The 15204-nt window shown below is 34.2% G+C and overlaps 1 protein-coding gene across 3 annotated transcripts in view; it reads left to right on the top strand.

Annotated features, from left to right (window-relative positions):
• Positions 1-15204, top strand: part of CHRM3 (cholinergic receptor muscarinic 3) — a 576253-nt gene that overhangs the window by 50178 nt on the left and 510871 nt on the right. The window lies entirely within an intron of this gene.

Below are 15204 nucleotides of genomic sequence, written 5' to 3'. Positions count from 1 at the left end.
ATGAAATTAAAGGGCTGCATAGGCTCCTAGAATCCTGATCTCCTGGAAGGGGCTGTGCAAATCCCTATGTGGTAGGTGTGGTATCTGGAAGTCAGGACTGATATCAGGTATCAGGAAGATCCAGACTGTCCAATTAGAAAGCCCCAGTAGAAGTGATATCATTGGCCTTATAAAGAGAGGGAGCAGGGCAGTAGTGAGACTTTTCTAAAGGACTCTTCCTGAACATTAGCCAGTGCTCAAGATCTATTCCTTCTCTAGGGCTCTGAATGCTCACCTTAAACCTTGTCTGGATACCATTAAGTAATTGTAGTGTAACACAATCTCCAGGATTAATTTTAATCATAACAAAAGAATGCATGTATTATTTCTGCTTTTCTTCAGTAGGTTGTGAAGTTTTATGCTCTAGTACACAGTCAATTTTTGTGTATATGCCATTTACTGCTGAAAAGAAGGTATATTCTTTTTTTTTCTTCTTCTATTTTCTCCAGATATCTATTAAATCTAACTATCCTGAAATGTCATTCACTTTCTTCCCTTTTTTCTTGTTTATCTTTGGGTTGAAATTATCTAGATCTGAGAGCAGAAAATTGAGGCCCTCTAGGAGAATAGTTTTTAGCATATAGTAGTATAGTACCAGACAAGGTCAAGGTTAGATCTGTACCTCAGGGACAGGCCGGGTAGATAAATTGGACAGAAGAGAAAGTAGTTGTTACATTAAGGGTGTTACATTAGTAGTTCTTGCTCTGAGACAAATGTTAGAAAAGCATTTAGGAGTTAGATTCCATATATTTCTATTTTTTAAAGAAATTATAAGCTATTAATTTATTAGAGTTTGTGATTTACATATATGACAAAGTTGGAGCAAGGGTATTTTTGTTGATGAAATATCGATTGTAGCACTTTAGTTGTATTACTCTTTGTATGAATGAATGCCCAAACATTTTCAAATATGTTAGGGATAAAATACTTAAAGCTCTATTAATATCTTTGGTTTTTATACATTACCTACATTTTAAAGCAGAACCTGAGTCTCTACATTGTCTTCATAGGCCTGACAAAGGCGTTCGACACAGTGAACAGGGACGCATTGTGGGTGATCCTTAGCAAGCTCGGTTGCCCAGCAAAATTCGTCAAACTGATCCAGCTCTTTCATGTCGACATGACAGGGGAAGTCCTATCTGGTGGAGAGACTTCCGATCCCTTCAACATCTCCAATGGCATGAAGCAAGGCTGTGTCCTCGCTCCGGTACTATTCAACCTATACTTCACCCAAATATTATGACATGCTGTGATGGATCTAGACCTGGGCGTCTACATCAAATATCGACTGGATGGCTCACTATTCGACCTTCGCTGCCTGACTGCAAAAACAAAGACAACAGAGAGACTCATCCTGGAAGCTCTCTTCGCAGATGACTGTGCTCTCATGGCCCACCAAGAAAATCATCTCCAAACCATTGTGGACAGGTTCTCCACCACAACACAACTGTTTGGCCTGACTATCAGCCTCAGCAAAACAGAGGTGCTGTTCCAACCTGCACCAGGGAGGCCAACGAACCAGCCGTGCATTACAATTGACAGCACGCAGCTTTCTAACATCAACACTTTCAAGTACCTGGGCAGCACCATCGCCAACGACGGGTCCCTAGACCACGAGATCAATGCCAGGATCCAAAAGGCCAGCCAGGCACTTGGGCGGCTGCTCTGCAAAGTCCTCCAACACAGCGGTGTAAGCACTGCGACGAAGCTCAAAGTGTACAACGCAGTGGTCCTCAGCTCGCTCCTGTACGGTTGCGAGACATGGACACTGTACCGGAAGCACATGAAGCAGTTGGAGCAATTCCACCAACGCTACCTCTGGTCAATCATGAGGATCCGATGGCAGGACCAAATCACCAACCAGGAAGTCCTCGACAGAGCCAACTCCACCAGCATCGAAGTCCTGGTCCTCAAAACCCAGCTACGATGGTCTGGACACGTCATCCGCATGGACCCACAGCGAATACCAAGACAGGTATTCTATGGCGAACTGTCAGCTGGACTCAGGAAACAAGGCCGACCAAAGAAAAGATTCAAGGATCAGCTAAAGTCCAACTTGAAGTGGGCTGGCATGACACCAAAGCAACTAGAACTCGCTGCCTCTGACAGAAGCAGCTGGTGAACCCACATTCACCATGCCGCCACCACCTTTGAAGATGAGCGACGTCGACGTCTTGCCACTGCGCGTGAACGCCGACACCAGGCCACAGCCTCACCTCCCGTAACAACTGGCGTCCCATGCCCCATGTGCCACAAACTGTGCGCCGCAGCCTTTGGACTCCAAAGCCACATGAGGGTACACCGTAGATGATAATGCACAAAGACAATAGTCATTCTCGGTGACTGAGAGACTACCACTACATTTTAAAGTATATTTTTGCCATGTCCTCTTCCCAGAGAGTTATCCTTTATAATATCCAATCAGAAGCCAATAAGTATTTATTAAGCCCCTTCTATGGGTAGGCAGTGTGCTAAGAGTTAGGGATCAGGCAAAAGAGTTTCCTGCCCTCAAGGACAAGACAACCTAATGGGCCATACAACCAGCAAATTAATATGTAAAAACAAAATGTAAACAGGTTAGATAGGAATTAAGGGGAGGAAAGTTTTAGATTGAAGAGATGATAAAGGTTTCTTGCTTGAAGATGGAATTTTAGTTAGGGCTTGAAGGGAGCCAGAAAGCCAGTAGGTAGAGGTTAGGAGAGGAAACTTTCTAGGGGACAGGCAAAAAAAAATGTCCTTAATAGAGAGATAGAATGTTTTATTTTCATCAAACAGCAAGAAGGCTAATGTCAATGAATAAGAAAGTATATGTTACAGAATAAGATAGAAGACTTGAAAAGCTTGGGGTAGGGTAGGATATAAAGAGCTTTAAATCGCAAATATGATTTTATATTTAATCCAGGAAGTGATGATGATAATAATGATAAAAACAAACTAAACAATATATTTCATAGTCTATTTCCCTAGTTCCCCAAATGAGCAAAGAAGGATTAGAAAGTGTGTTCTCCAAATTCTTTTAGCTGTCCTTGATCATTATAATTTCATAGCATTGAGTATGAATTTTTTCCCTCTTTACCTGTTGTAATTGTAGTATATACTTTTCCTCAAATTCTTGGTTCATTGTGCATCAGTTCACATAATTACTCCTATGCTTCTTTTTATTTTTTATATTCTTAGCCTGCAATAATATTCCATTATATTACTGCACCATAATTTGTTTAGCTATTCACAGTCAATGGGCACCTTCTTTGTTTCCATGTTTTTAGTACTACAAAGAATGCTGGTATAAATATTTTATTACATTTAGGCCTTTTCTTTGTTGCCATTGACCTCCTTGAACGATATACTTTGAAGGGATCTCTGAGTCAAAAGATATAATTCCTAGTAACACTTTAAAAGATAATTACAAACATTTCTGGAATGGTTGAAACAATTCACATGTTCACATAATAAAAACAAATGTTGCTTTTTTGTATTTCACACTGATTTTGTGATTTCAGACACTTAAAAGTTTCATTTAGGATGAACATAAATTACTTGAAAGTCAAGTCAATTCAGCACACATTTATCAAATGCTTACTAGGCTATGCTCCAAACAAAAGCAAAAAGCAAAACAAAACAAAATCCAGTCTAACTTCTAAAGAAGTTCAGTTCAATCAAAAAGACAATATGCAAACAAATCTGTATAAACATGTTATAAAGAAGATAAAAAGGAGATAATCTTTGTCAGATCTCATCTTGTGTATTGTTCCTTTCTGGGTAGGAAAGTTTAAGAAAGATATTGGCAAACTGGAGATTATCCAAATGACATCAACTAGGATTTTAAATATCTATCAGTGAATGAAATCTAGAATCTGTTGACTGATGTGTTATATTTATTTTGATGGAGAAAATTTTTTAGAGAATACCTGATAGCTCTTTTTAAATATTAGCGTGACTATCATATGGGAGAGTATTTATGCTTATTTTGTTTAGCCCCATACATCTAAACTAAGAACAGTGGTTAGAAGCTGCAAAGAGTTAATTTGAGACTTGATGGCAGGGAAAACAAACAAAATAAGGAAATAACTTCCTAGGAGTTGAATGACTTTCCACTTCCTTTTAGGTCTTTAATCAATAGTCAGATGAGCACTAGGAGTTTGTTTTAAAATCTGGATTTCTTTAATGCATGGGTTGAACTGGATGGCCACTGAAGTAACTTTTAACTCTAAAATTCTATGATTCTATGAATAATTGAATAGTTCCACCTTCCCTTGGCTTTTTTATTTATGATGGTACAGAGTATGAGTTTATGACAGTTTTATTTATATTATTCAAGATGTGATAACAATGCTTATTTTATTCCATTTTCTGGTGAAATACATAAGGCTGAGGTCATTGTTCTTGCTGGGAAAATGATTTAACGTGTTTTGTGTTTTTACTTCCCTTTTATGTTTTAGGAGATTTGCTTCTTGTGTTATTCAAGAAAAGCTCAGAGAAATAGATTTAATTTAACCTAAGAGCCACATCTTTAGGAAATAGCATAGAAATTATCTTGGCGACTGACCCTATGGGCTCCCAATATGGTTCTGAATTGAGTGTTTCTTAATTAATTCAGTAAAACTTTACTGGAAGTTTTACCATTCGGTTAAAGATACATTTGCAAGCATTGTTGGATTTAAAGATTCTTTTGTCTCTTTCCTTATAAGTTCATATAATATAATAAGGGAAGTGTAATGAATCTGTTCAATATATTAAAAGGTTTTGTTTGTGTTTTTTTGTACTTTGGAACTGGCATCAGTTGTGCCTAAAGAAAATATTTTTGAAAGAAGTAAAACCTTAAAAGTTAGTTGTCAGTAAGATAGGATGACGTTGTTCCTCGAAAAATCTCATCTAAGGGGAAATAAAAACCAACACAACTGAAGCTTATTTTTTTCCCTTTCTAGTTAAGGTGACTATAATGTTGAAATACTCATTTAAGCATCTGTTTTAAAGGTATCTCACATAAGTGAAAATTTCAAATTTAATTTCTAAAATGGTATTGATATTTTATGCAACTAGGTGCACTGAATTAGAATTAAGGAAGAGTTGAGTTCAAATCCCACCCTAGATTCTTGTTAGTTGTTTGACCCTAAATAAGTCTCTTAACCTTTGTTGCCTCAGTAGTTTACTTATCTGTAAATAAGGATAAGAGCACCTAATTTTCAAGGGTTTTATGAAGTTTAAAATGCTTTGCAAACCTTAAAACACTATATAAGTGCAACCATCACCACCACCACCACTACTATATGCTACTATTACTACTAATAAAATTTGTCCCCCAGAACTGATCACAATACTCCAGATAGGATCAGACCAAGGCTGAGTACAATAGAACTATCATCTCCTTACATCTGGACCCAGTGGTTTCCTCAAGTTTTGTTAGCAATGCCTTTGCTTGCATTCATGCAACATCAGGTTATTGACTAATATTAAGATTGCAGTTCATTTTACCCATAGATCTTTTTTTTTTTTAAATACTGCTAACTAGCCATGTTTCTCATCATCTTATACGGTTTCTTAATCATTAAGCTCGTATAATATCACTGAGAAATGTGCATAGTGCAAAGTATATGTAGAATTTGATAGCTCACCCTAATAGCTCATCTATTCCTTATCTCAACATCCCTTTATAGTCCATTGTGGCCCTCTTTTAATTTTCTACTACTAAAGGTCAAATTTACTTAAGAAATAGAAAACATTCATTTTAAAAGCTCCAGTTGTGTATCTTATAACTAAAATAAAAGGTATACTGTCTTACCTTCACATGTTTCTTTACCTATTTCAAAGTAGTTTCATTATACATAAAAAATATAATATTACTGTTATATGGATTATCTAAATAAAATATTTCCATTTCATGAATAATATTTTTTTTAATTCCAAATGACAGATTAACAATTTTACCTTTGTAGGACTAAAATACTTTGATTATTATGATTTGGACAGGATCGTTGCTTTAGAAAGGGAAGGTATACAACAAGACATTCGGTTGATATCCAGGGGTAATTATGGTCACACAAGTTATAAATGGTAGAATCAAGATTTGAAATAACTTCTGTGATTCCAAATCCATCCTTCTACTATACCATATTATCCCTAACAATTAGGAGCAGGTTGAATAAATGGTAGCAGTTATCATTTTGATTAATATAGTATTCTGTGTTTATTGTGGAAAAATTTTTAAAAACACAATCTTCATGTCATCTAGTCATAACACATTTTAATACTGTATTATCGTATGTTATATTATGAATAATAACACAGCAGAATTAACCGTAGTTTGATGCCAAGGTCTCTGAAGTCATGACTAGCTTATATTTTCTGCCTAATGTTTTTTTTTCAAAATTTTAAGAAATAAGCTTCAGCTAAATTGTCTTTTCTAAGAGGGAATGAAGACAGACTTCTTGTTCCTATTTGATTTCAACACAACGGTTCTGTTTATTATAACCGTTTGTTACCATAAAAGTATAAACTGAAAGGTAGCAATGATGGGTTAGGGTAATATATTACATTAAATAAACTTGTCCTGTGAGCAGTGCATGGAAGACTTTGTTTACATTACAGTAAGCTGTTTTCTGCTGCATTTACAATTCTGCTGTTCAAGTAAATTAAGGGAGTTCCTGATCACATACTTTAGCTTATCTTTCCAAACCAAAAAGCATTATTATTATGTTAACATATTTAGATCTAATTAGGTATTTAGTCAGACAATCATCAAACCTTTCACTTTTCAAAGCAATAAATGAAAGAGGGCATATTGTTGGATCATTTAGAATAATCCAAATATTATAAAGAATTCAGTGGCCTCTTAAAGAATTCTATGGTGAAATCTGGGTAGTATCAGAAAATATAATTTATGAATTTGACATATGGTGAATATAATGTCAATTAAACAGGGTTGAGCAATTATTTTAACAGTGACAAGGTTTAGAATAACTTTTTTTAAAGGATAGATTTTTTTCTTCAAAATTACAATTATGGCAGAAATGTCCATTCTGCTTTAGAACTTGAGTAAGCTGAAAGACTCTCTGTTGAGTGGAAGAGAATAAACTTATTTGAAATAATGAATGCTGATATGGCATGCCTAAAATGCAGTACTTGTTGTTCTATATTTAATATCTTTAATCACACTTTAAGGATAATAATATTATCTAACATTTATACAGAATTAAGCTTTTAAAAGTATTTTACATTTGACATCACATTTAATCCTGAAAATGTGACTGTGAAATAGGCATTTTTATTATCTCTATTTTGTAGACAGGGAAACTGGGGTTTCAAGAGGTTAAGTGATTTTCCCACAGTCATATGACTCTTCCTGAGGGAGGAGTCAAGCTCATATCTTCTGACCCTTCCAATCCACCATTATGTCCATTATGCCATTTAGTTGCCTAAAACACTGGTAGAAATTTAGATGACCCAGTGGAAAGAGTATGGTTCCTGGAGTCAAGAAAATTTGAATTCAAATGTGACTAGATATTTAGAAGCTGTGTGACCTGGGGCAAGTCACCTAATCTCTGTTTATCTCCCAGGTTGGGAGGAACCTGGGTTAAATCTGGTCTCAGATACTTCCTGTGTGATGCTGAACAAGTTATTTAATACTGATGGTCTAGCCTAGAAGCTCTTCTGTCTTAAAATTGTTAATAATTTTTTTTAAATTTAAAACAAAAGGAAAAAAAGGAAGGAAGGAAGACAAAGGCAGAGAGAGTGGGAGAAAGGAAGGAAATATTAAGTGCATGCTGTGTGACAGGCACTGTGCCAAATGCTTTACAAATATTATCTCATTTAATCCTCACAATCATCCTGTGAGATAGAGCTATTATTATCATCATTTTACACTTTCAGAAACTGAGACAGGCAGAGGTTAAATGAATTGCTTAGGGTCATTGAGCTGGTAATTACCTTGGGATACATAAACTGGAGCCAAATGTTGGAGGGCTTTTAAAATCCAGGAAAAGGAATTTATATTTTGTTCTTTTTTTTTTCAAATAGGTGATGAGGAAACACTGACATATATTGAGCAGGGGAGTTGACATGATGAAACCTGTTCCTATATGGAGAATGAATTGCAAAAGAAAAGTACTGAAAACTGGGAGATCATTTAGGAGGCTATTAAATTAGTCTAACAATAAATAAGTACTTACTGTGTGTACCAGGCACTATGCTAGGTACTGAGGATACAAAGAAAAGCAAAAAGATTCCCTTCTTCAAGGAACTCTCATTCTAATATGAGAGAAAATATTGCACCTAATGCATTACAGATCTTTAAGCTAGGGAAATTTCATTTAGATAGGGTGTAATTCCTGCCTTTATGAAGTTTACAATATAGTAGAAGAATAAAACACAAATATATAATAGACTACATATATTAGAGAGGTACAAAAAAAAGGTACTATGTCAATTATAAGGGGAATGTATATTATTAACCCCTTGGAGCAGGACTTTGTGGAATAAGTAGCATTTAAGTAAAGGCTTTTAAAAAATAATGTTTTCTAATTACATGTAAAACAGTTTTTAACATTTTTAAGAATTTTGAATACCAACTTGTCTCTGTCCCCCTCTCTCTTTTATGAGATGGCAAGCATTTTGATATAGATTATAAATGTGAAGTTATGCAAAACATGTTTCCATATTAATCATGTTGTGAAAGAAAACACAGACAAAAAAGCAGGAAAAAAATAATCTAAGAAAATGTATGCTACAATCTTCATTCAGACTCCAGGTTTTCTCTGGAAGTGGGATGTATTTTTCATAAGTCCTTCAGAATTATCTTAGATCTCTGTATTAGTAAGAATGACTAAGACATTCACAGATCTTCATCATACAGTAGAGTTGTTACAGTGTATAATGTTCTCCTAGCTCTACTCACTTCAATCTATATCATTTCGTCTCTTTCTAGGTTTTTCTGAAAGCATCCTGCTCATCATTTCTTATAGCACAATAATACGCCATTACAATCCCATACCACATCTTGAATTCAGCTATCCTCATTTGATAGGAATCCCTTCAGTTTCCAATTCTTTGCTTCAGAAGTGTTTTAAAAGAATTGGAAAACCTCAACAGGTAAAAAATTAGAGGGAGAAAATGACTGAGAATTTCATGAATTAAGTAACAAAGATGAAAGGGCATATGTCATATTCAGAGGAAAAAGAGTATTTTGGCTGCAGTAGAGATTGAATAAAAGATAATAATATTAGATAAGCTAGAAAGAATGTGTTCTCAGATTGTGTGGATGGCACTAAATGCTAGATGAAGATTCCTTTCCTCAAGGAGCTCTCATTCTAAAAAGACAAATGATATTTTTCCTTATGTGTTGCAGATCCTCATGTTAGGGAAATATCATTTAGATAGAGTGTAATTCAGTAAAAATGTCATCTTTAATTGGTAGGCATTAGGGAGCAATTGAAGTGTTATAACAGATGAATGCTAAGACTAGATCTCTTTGTTAAAAGGTTTTTTCATTAGTGATAGAGGAAAGACAAGAGGGGGAAAAGGATAGAAGTGAGATTTTCTATTTAGAAGTTATTGTAGTAGTCTAGATGAGTATTTAGGGAAGTACCCGTTCTAGGATTTTGGTAGTTGGAATAACAAAGAAGTAATAGATGCAAACATTATCATAAGAGCTTCTATCAATAATGGTCTTCAGTATGACACAACCATTATTATTTCTCATCACTGAAAAATTTTCAATTGTTAACCCTATGGAATAAAATCCGCATACATATGATATATAAAATAAATGTAATATCATTGGTGATTGTTAAGAAGATGAATGGGAAAAACACTTTTAGGAGTTTCGAAAGACAATTCCATGATTATCCAATAGCATGTGTAATTAATTCTTAGTGTGGCATCTTCAACTCTATGCATTTTAAAATTTGACGTGTGCAGGCTGACTGACTTTTCTGCATGTGCCTAATGAAAAGCTTAAGAGATCAGACTCCTTAATGTATTAGGGCAAGCAATGAATCGACTCATTCCTAGTTTTTGCCATTCCTTTTAAAATGGTATTGTAAACATTTTACACTAATGAAAATCCATTAGATTGGTAAAATATATTGAAAGACAATAAAACAAGAGGAGGTAAACTCATTTGTAAAGGCACAACATTTTAAATTATTGTCTTTTATTGGCATGTGGTTTAGGTGTGAATTCATTACCACTCCTCTAAATTAGAAAAATTTAAACATGTTTACTAAATGTTTGAAATGGTATAAAACAATACCAAACTTGATACAAAATATTTTCCACCATTATTTCAATTCAATTCAACAACCATTACTAAGTGACTACTTGTATTATTTGCTATGATATTAGTATAAAAAGTCAAAAACTAAAATAGTTATTATTATATTTCTCAATAGCATTTTTCAATAATTTATGATAAAGTCCCATGTTTATGTTTCTATTAAACTGTACTCTGTTGTTCCTCATAATTATTCCAGTTGTTTTATTAACATCTACAAGTATGAACTTTTGTATATTTTTAGAAGTTCTAATGTCTTTATACCCATTTCCATAGGTTTCAGAACTGATTTAAGAGTTTGATTAATTTATATCATCACTTTGGAGGGTATAGCAGAATTTTGTTTGGAATAATTTTTTTTACATATACAATTTTGGGACACCATCATGTGAGCCATGACAACTTTGAGGCTACATTGAATTCCATTAAGTTTCAATATTATTAATATAATTAAATTATTGTTTTTGTACAAGTGTTAGCAAGTTTAGCATATGACTAATAATGATTAAATTGTTTAGGAGGTTTTGAATACAAAATAAATCCTCATATGTAGGTTTAGCTGCCAGTTAGAGAACTAAGATTTCTTAGGTATATTCCTAAATATTTACTGCCATAAATGTCTCCTTTGGAAAATCAAGATACTTCATTATTGTAACATTCATTATTGTTGTGATGACACCATTTTCTAAGCTTTTTGTAAGCAGATTATAATTAGTTTGTAATACTGGCAAATGTTTTCCTTTTTAATTGGTGGACTTTAAGCCAAATATTCATTTATTCTTTATTATTTTGATACAGCTATTCTTTTAATGTTTTAAGATAGGATTCAGAATATTTAAATTGCAGAGAAATGGATATTATATAGATATTATATAGAATTTTGATATAACACATATATAATATATGTATACAGATCTTAGTGCCATCAAAAATAATATATTCTGCCTTCAGTTAATGAGAAAGTATAAGCATACATTATCCAATAGCTTGTATAAACTATGCTTTAAAATTTCAATTTAATGTATATGTATTGTGAGAAAGTGGAATTTCATTTTATTTTTTATCTAATATCATAAATAAATATTAAGAGGAAATTAGCTGATTTTAGACAAGTGAAGAAAATGAGAATAACTGATAGAATGATTTGAATGAACTAAAATATTTTAAATCATACTTTTTAATCATCACAAGCCTTATGCTAGCTAATTTTATGATTTTTATACTAAAAAAAACTATTATCTTTCAGCTAAGGTCTTGAAATTTACAATCTGAATTTAGAAGAATTAGGATGATCAGTCTCATGTCAGGAAGTATTTTGAGGTGTCTAGAAGGACTTTAGAGATAAGGAGAGAGCATTAAAGACATGGGGAATCTGTATTCAATTACAAATACATTTAAATATTACTTAGCTACAGAGTTTTTGAGGGATCTGAAGTATAAGGAAACTCTCTAAAAGATTGAAATAGGTCAGGTTATTAGGACATTGAAACATCAAATAGAAGATTTGCATTTTTGAACCTGAAATTAAAATCAAGGCACTAAAATGTATTGAGTAAGAAGTGAAATGGTAAGACTTATTCTTTAGGAATATCATTTTGCCAACTGAATGGAGGATGGAATAGAATGGGGAGAAACAAGACAAGAACATCAATTAGATAGCATTACAGCAGCCTGTGTATGAGGTGATGAATGTTTATAACAAATTGATGCCTGATAAAGTTATTTAATTACAAAGCAATATTAAGAATATTTTTGTAGCATGTATAGCAGGCACAACCAAGTAAAATCATTTTGGCAGGTAAGTTAAACCAGGTTGAAGGTAACTGACAGGTCTTAAATTCTTTGGTGAGTTAGGTATATGCCTACCTCAAACATATGAAGACTGTCCTCAGTGGAATGTCTGGATGAGGACAATTTATTACAATAGCCATGAATGCAGCAAAAACAGGCTAGAACTTAGTCAGACATCAAAGATAGCAAGGCCATATACTGCATCCTAGACCATCACCAGACATCTTGACTTCTGGAAGAGAGAGTAAGGTTCTGCCTCACTTAAATACAATTTAAGCTTAATTTAAGCATTCTATAATATCATTGGTACCCTTAAAATGAAGGACAAATGACCTGAGCATCAGTAGCAAGATGTCCTCATTTATACATTGGCTTGTTAATATTAGGTTATGAAATAGTGTGAAACTCCAATTAAGTGAAGAATTGTAAATTTTCCCCTCATAATCAATATTCTCTAATCACTAGAAATGCCCATGCTCAGATCAAATACTTAAAATTGTTAACCTTTGCCTATTATGCAACAACCATAATGACTATGCTATAAAAATGAATTAATGTATAAATTATGGGCTAATTTTCAAAGATAATGTAAGAATATAAAATCTATGCTGATTGCAAATTTATTATTTTTAATTAGGGGTAATTATAAGCACAGAGTCTCCAATTCCATCAATATAGAGAATTATTAATAAGATGCCTTTCTGTACTTGTCCAAGTCAGCACCTTCTCTGCAATTTGTAGTCTTAAAGATTAGCATAGAACATTGAAAGGTTAAAATATTTGCCAAGGGTCATCCAGTTATATGTTTTCCTATTCACTATGCCATATTGCTTCTTACTATATTTTAATAGTTAAAAATATGAAATTAATTTATTATACATGAACTAATTGCTCAATTTAAAGGTTTCAGAGATTCTTTTGAGGAATATGTAGTCTCTTTATTTCTGGTTTGTAAAAACTATCAATTTTAAACTGAATATTTATAGACTAAGAACTAGCAGAGGAAGATATTGATTTTAGATTTTTAAAAATAACAATATTTCTGCTACATTTTAACACATGCTAAATTAGTACCATAGATTTAGTAGAATCATAGGCAGAATTAATAATGACTTCAGAAGCTGTCTTGTCCAAATGTCACCCAAAACATGACTGATATCCTTATTATCCCAAATAGTAAGCTAGCCTTTGTTTGAAATAAGAAGTAAGTTCCCTCTCTTCAAGTAGAGACTGGATAACCATTTAGATATGATGTAGAAGTGATTTGTGGTCAGATATGGATTGATCTAAATATATATATTTGAGGTACCTTCCAAAGCTTAAGATTCTGCAATTGTATGAAGACTGTAAGTGATGGATAATTCATTATGAAGTATTTCATTCCACTTTTTGGAAAGTTCTAATCATTAGAATCAATTTTTTTTAAAACTTGGATCTTATAGTTTCCATTCATTGTCCTCCAACAGGCTGAACACCTGTAATTTCTCTTTCATATAGCAACCATTTTGAAGTCACTACCATCATATTACTTTAAGTCTTTTGTTCTCTGGATTAGCATCTTAGATTCTTTCAACTGTACATCATATGACATGGTTTCTAGGCCTCTTATCTTACTTGACTTCTTTTGGATATAATCTAGTATATGAAAATTCATTATTTTTTCCTCTTTTATTTTTTAATTAATTTATTTTCAACTTATTTTATTTATTATTTATTTAATATTTTTCCATGTTTACACAATTCATTTTCTTTCCCTCCCCTCTTCCCTCTCTGCTCCCAGAGTCAACAAGCAATTGCACTGGGTTGTACAAATGTTGTCATGATACCTATTTCAATATTATTTATTTTTGCTACAAAGCAATTTTTTAAAGACTAGTTCCCAAATCACATACCCATATATACATGTGATAAATGATGTCATATGTTTTGCTTTTGCATTTCTACTCCCATAGTTCTTTCTCCCAATGTGGATACTATTCTTTCACATAAGCCCTTCAGGAGTATCCTGGCTTGCTGCATTGCTACTAGTAGCAAGGTCTAATACACTAGATTTTCCCACAATGTTTTACTTTCTGTGTACAATGTTGTTCTGCAGTTATCTCAGTTCATATGGAAAGCCTCCAGATCATCAATCCTTATAGCACAACACTATTCTATCATCATTAGATACTGCAATTTGTTCAGCCATTCCCCAATTGATGGATACTTCCTCATTTTCCAATTTTTTGCAACCACAAAGAGTGCAGCTATGAACATTTTTGTACACATATTTTTCCTTATTGTCTCTGTGGGGTAAAAATCCAGCAGTGATATTGCTGGATCAAAGGGTAGTAGTAGTAGTCTCTCGGTAACCAAGAATGACAATTGTCTTTGTGCATTTTCATCTATGGTTGGGATAAATGAGTGTGCACAAAGACACTTGTGCGTGAAGGAGATTTAAGTGGAAGAGTCGATGCACAGAGACAGTCCCACTCTCTCGGCGTTGGAAGCCTGGGTCCAGTGGTACGAAAAGTCGTTACACCTGGAGACTTCCTCAGCTGCATTGGATGGCCGTGTTGTCTTTTGTGCTCCAACACGCCCTAAGCACTCCACAGTGCTTTGCTGCGTCGCCATCTCAGCCGTTGAACCTTATTGGTTTCTTCCGTCTGTTCAGCCGAAGCAGTCTTAACATGCTGGATAAGCAAAGCCTTGGTTCACCAGGGGTCTATGACCCGATGGCTACCCTCACAAGGTTTAGCTGGCCTGTCGAAGCCATTGCCTGGGGTGTGGCCACTGCCGCATGCTAGCAGCTACTAGGAGCCACAAGTGAGAGCTGGGTGTCAGGTGGGGGTCAGAGGCTGGAGAGCTGCCCTAGGAGGGCACGACAAGCCCTCCATACCAGACGTGCTACCCCTCCCTGAACACGGTAGGCATTCTTTTAAGGCCCTTTGCATATAATTCCAAATTGCCTTCCAGAATGGTTGGATCACTTCACAACTTCACTAGCAATGAATTAGTATCCCAATTTTGCCATATCCCCTCTAATATTTATTATTTTCCTTTACTGTCATATTGGCCAACCTGATAGGTATGAGGTGGTACCTTAGAGATGTTTTGATTTGCATTTC

This window comes from Monodelphis domestica, chromosome 2 (assembly GCF_027887165.1).
Source record: "Monodelphis domestica isolate mMonDom1 chromosome 2, mMonDom1.pri, whole genome shotgun sequence".
Lineage (NCBI taxonomy): Eukaryota > Metazoa > Chordata > Mammalia > Didelphimorphia > Didelphidae > Monodelphis > Monodelphis domestica.
Note: the sequence above shows the minus strand (reverse complement) of the source record. Positions and strands in the feature narration are given on the sequence as shown.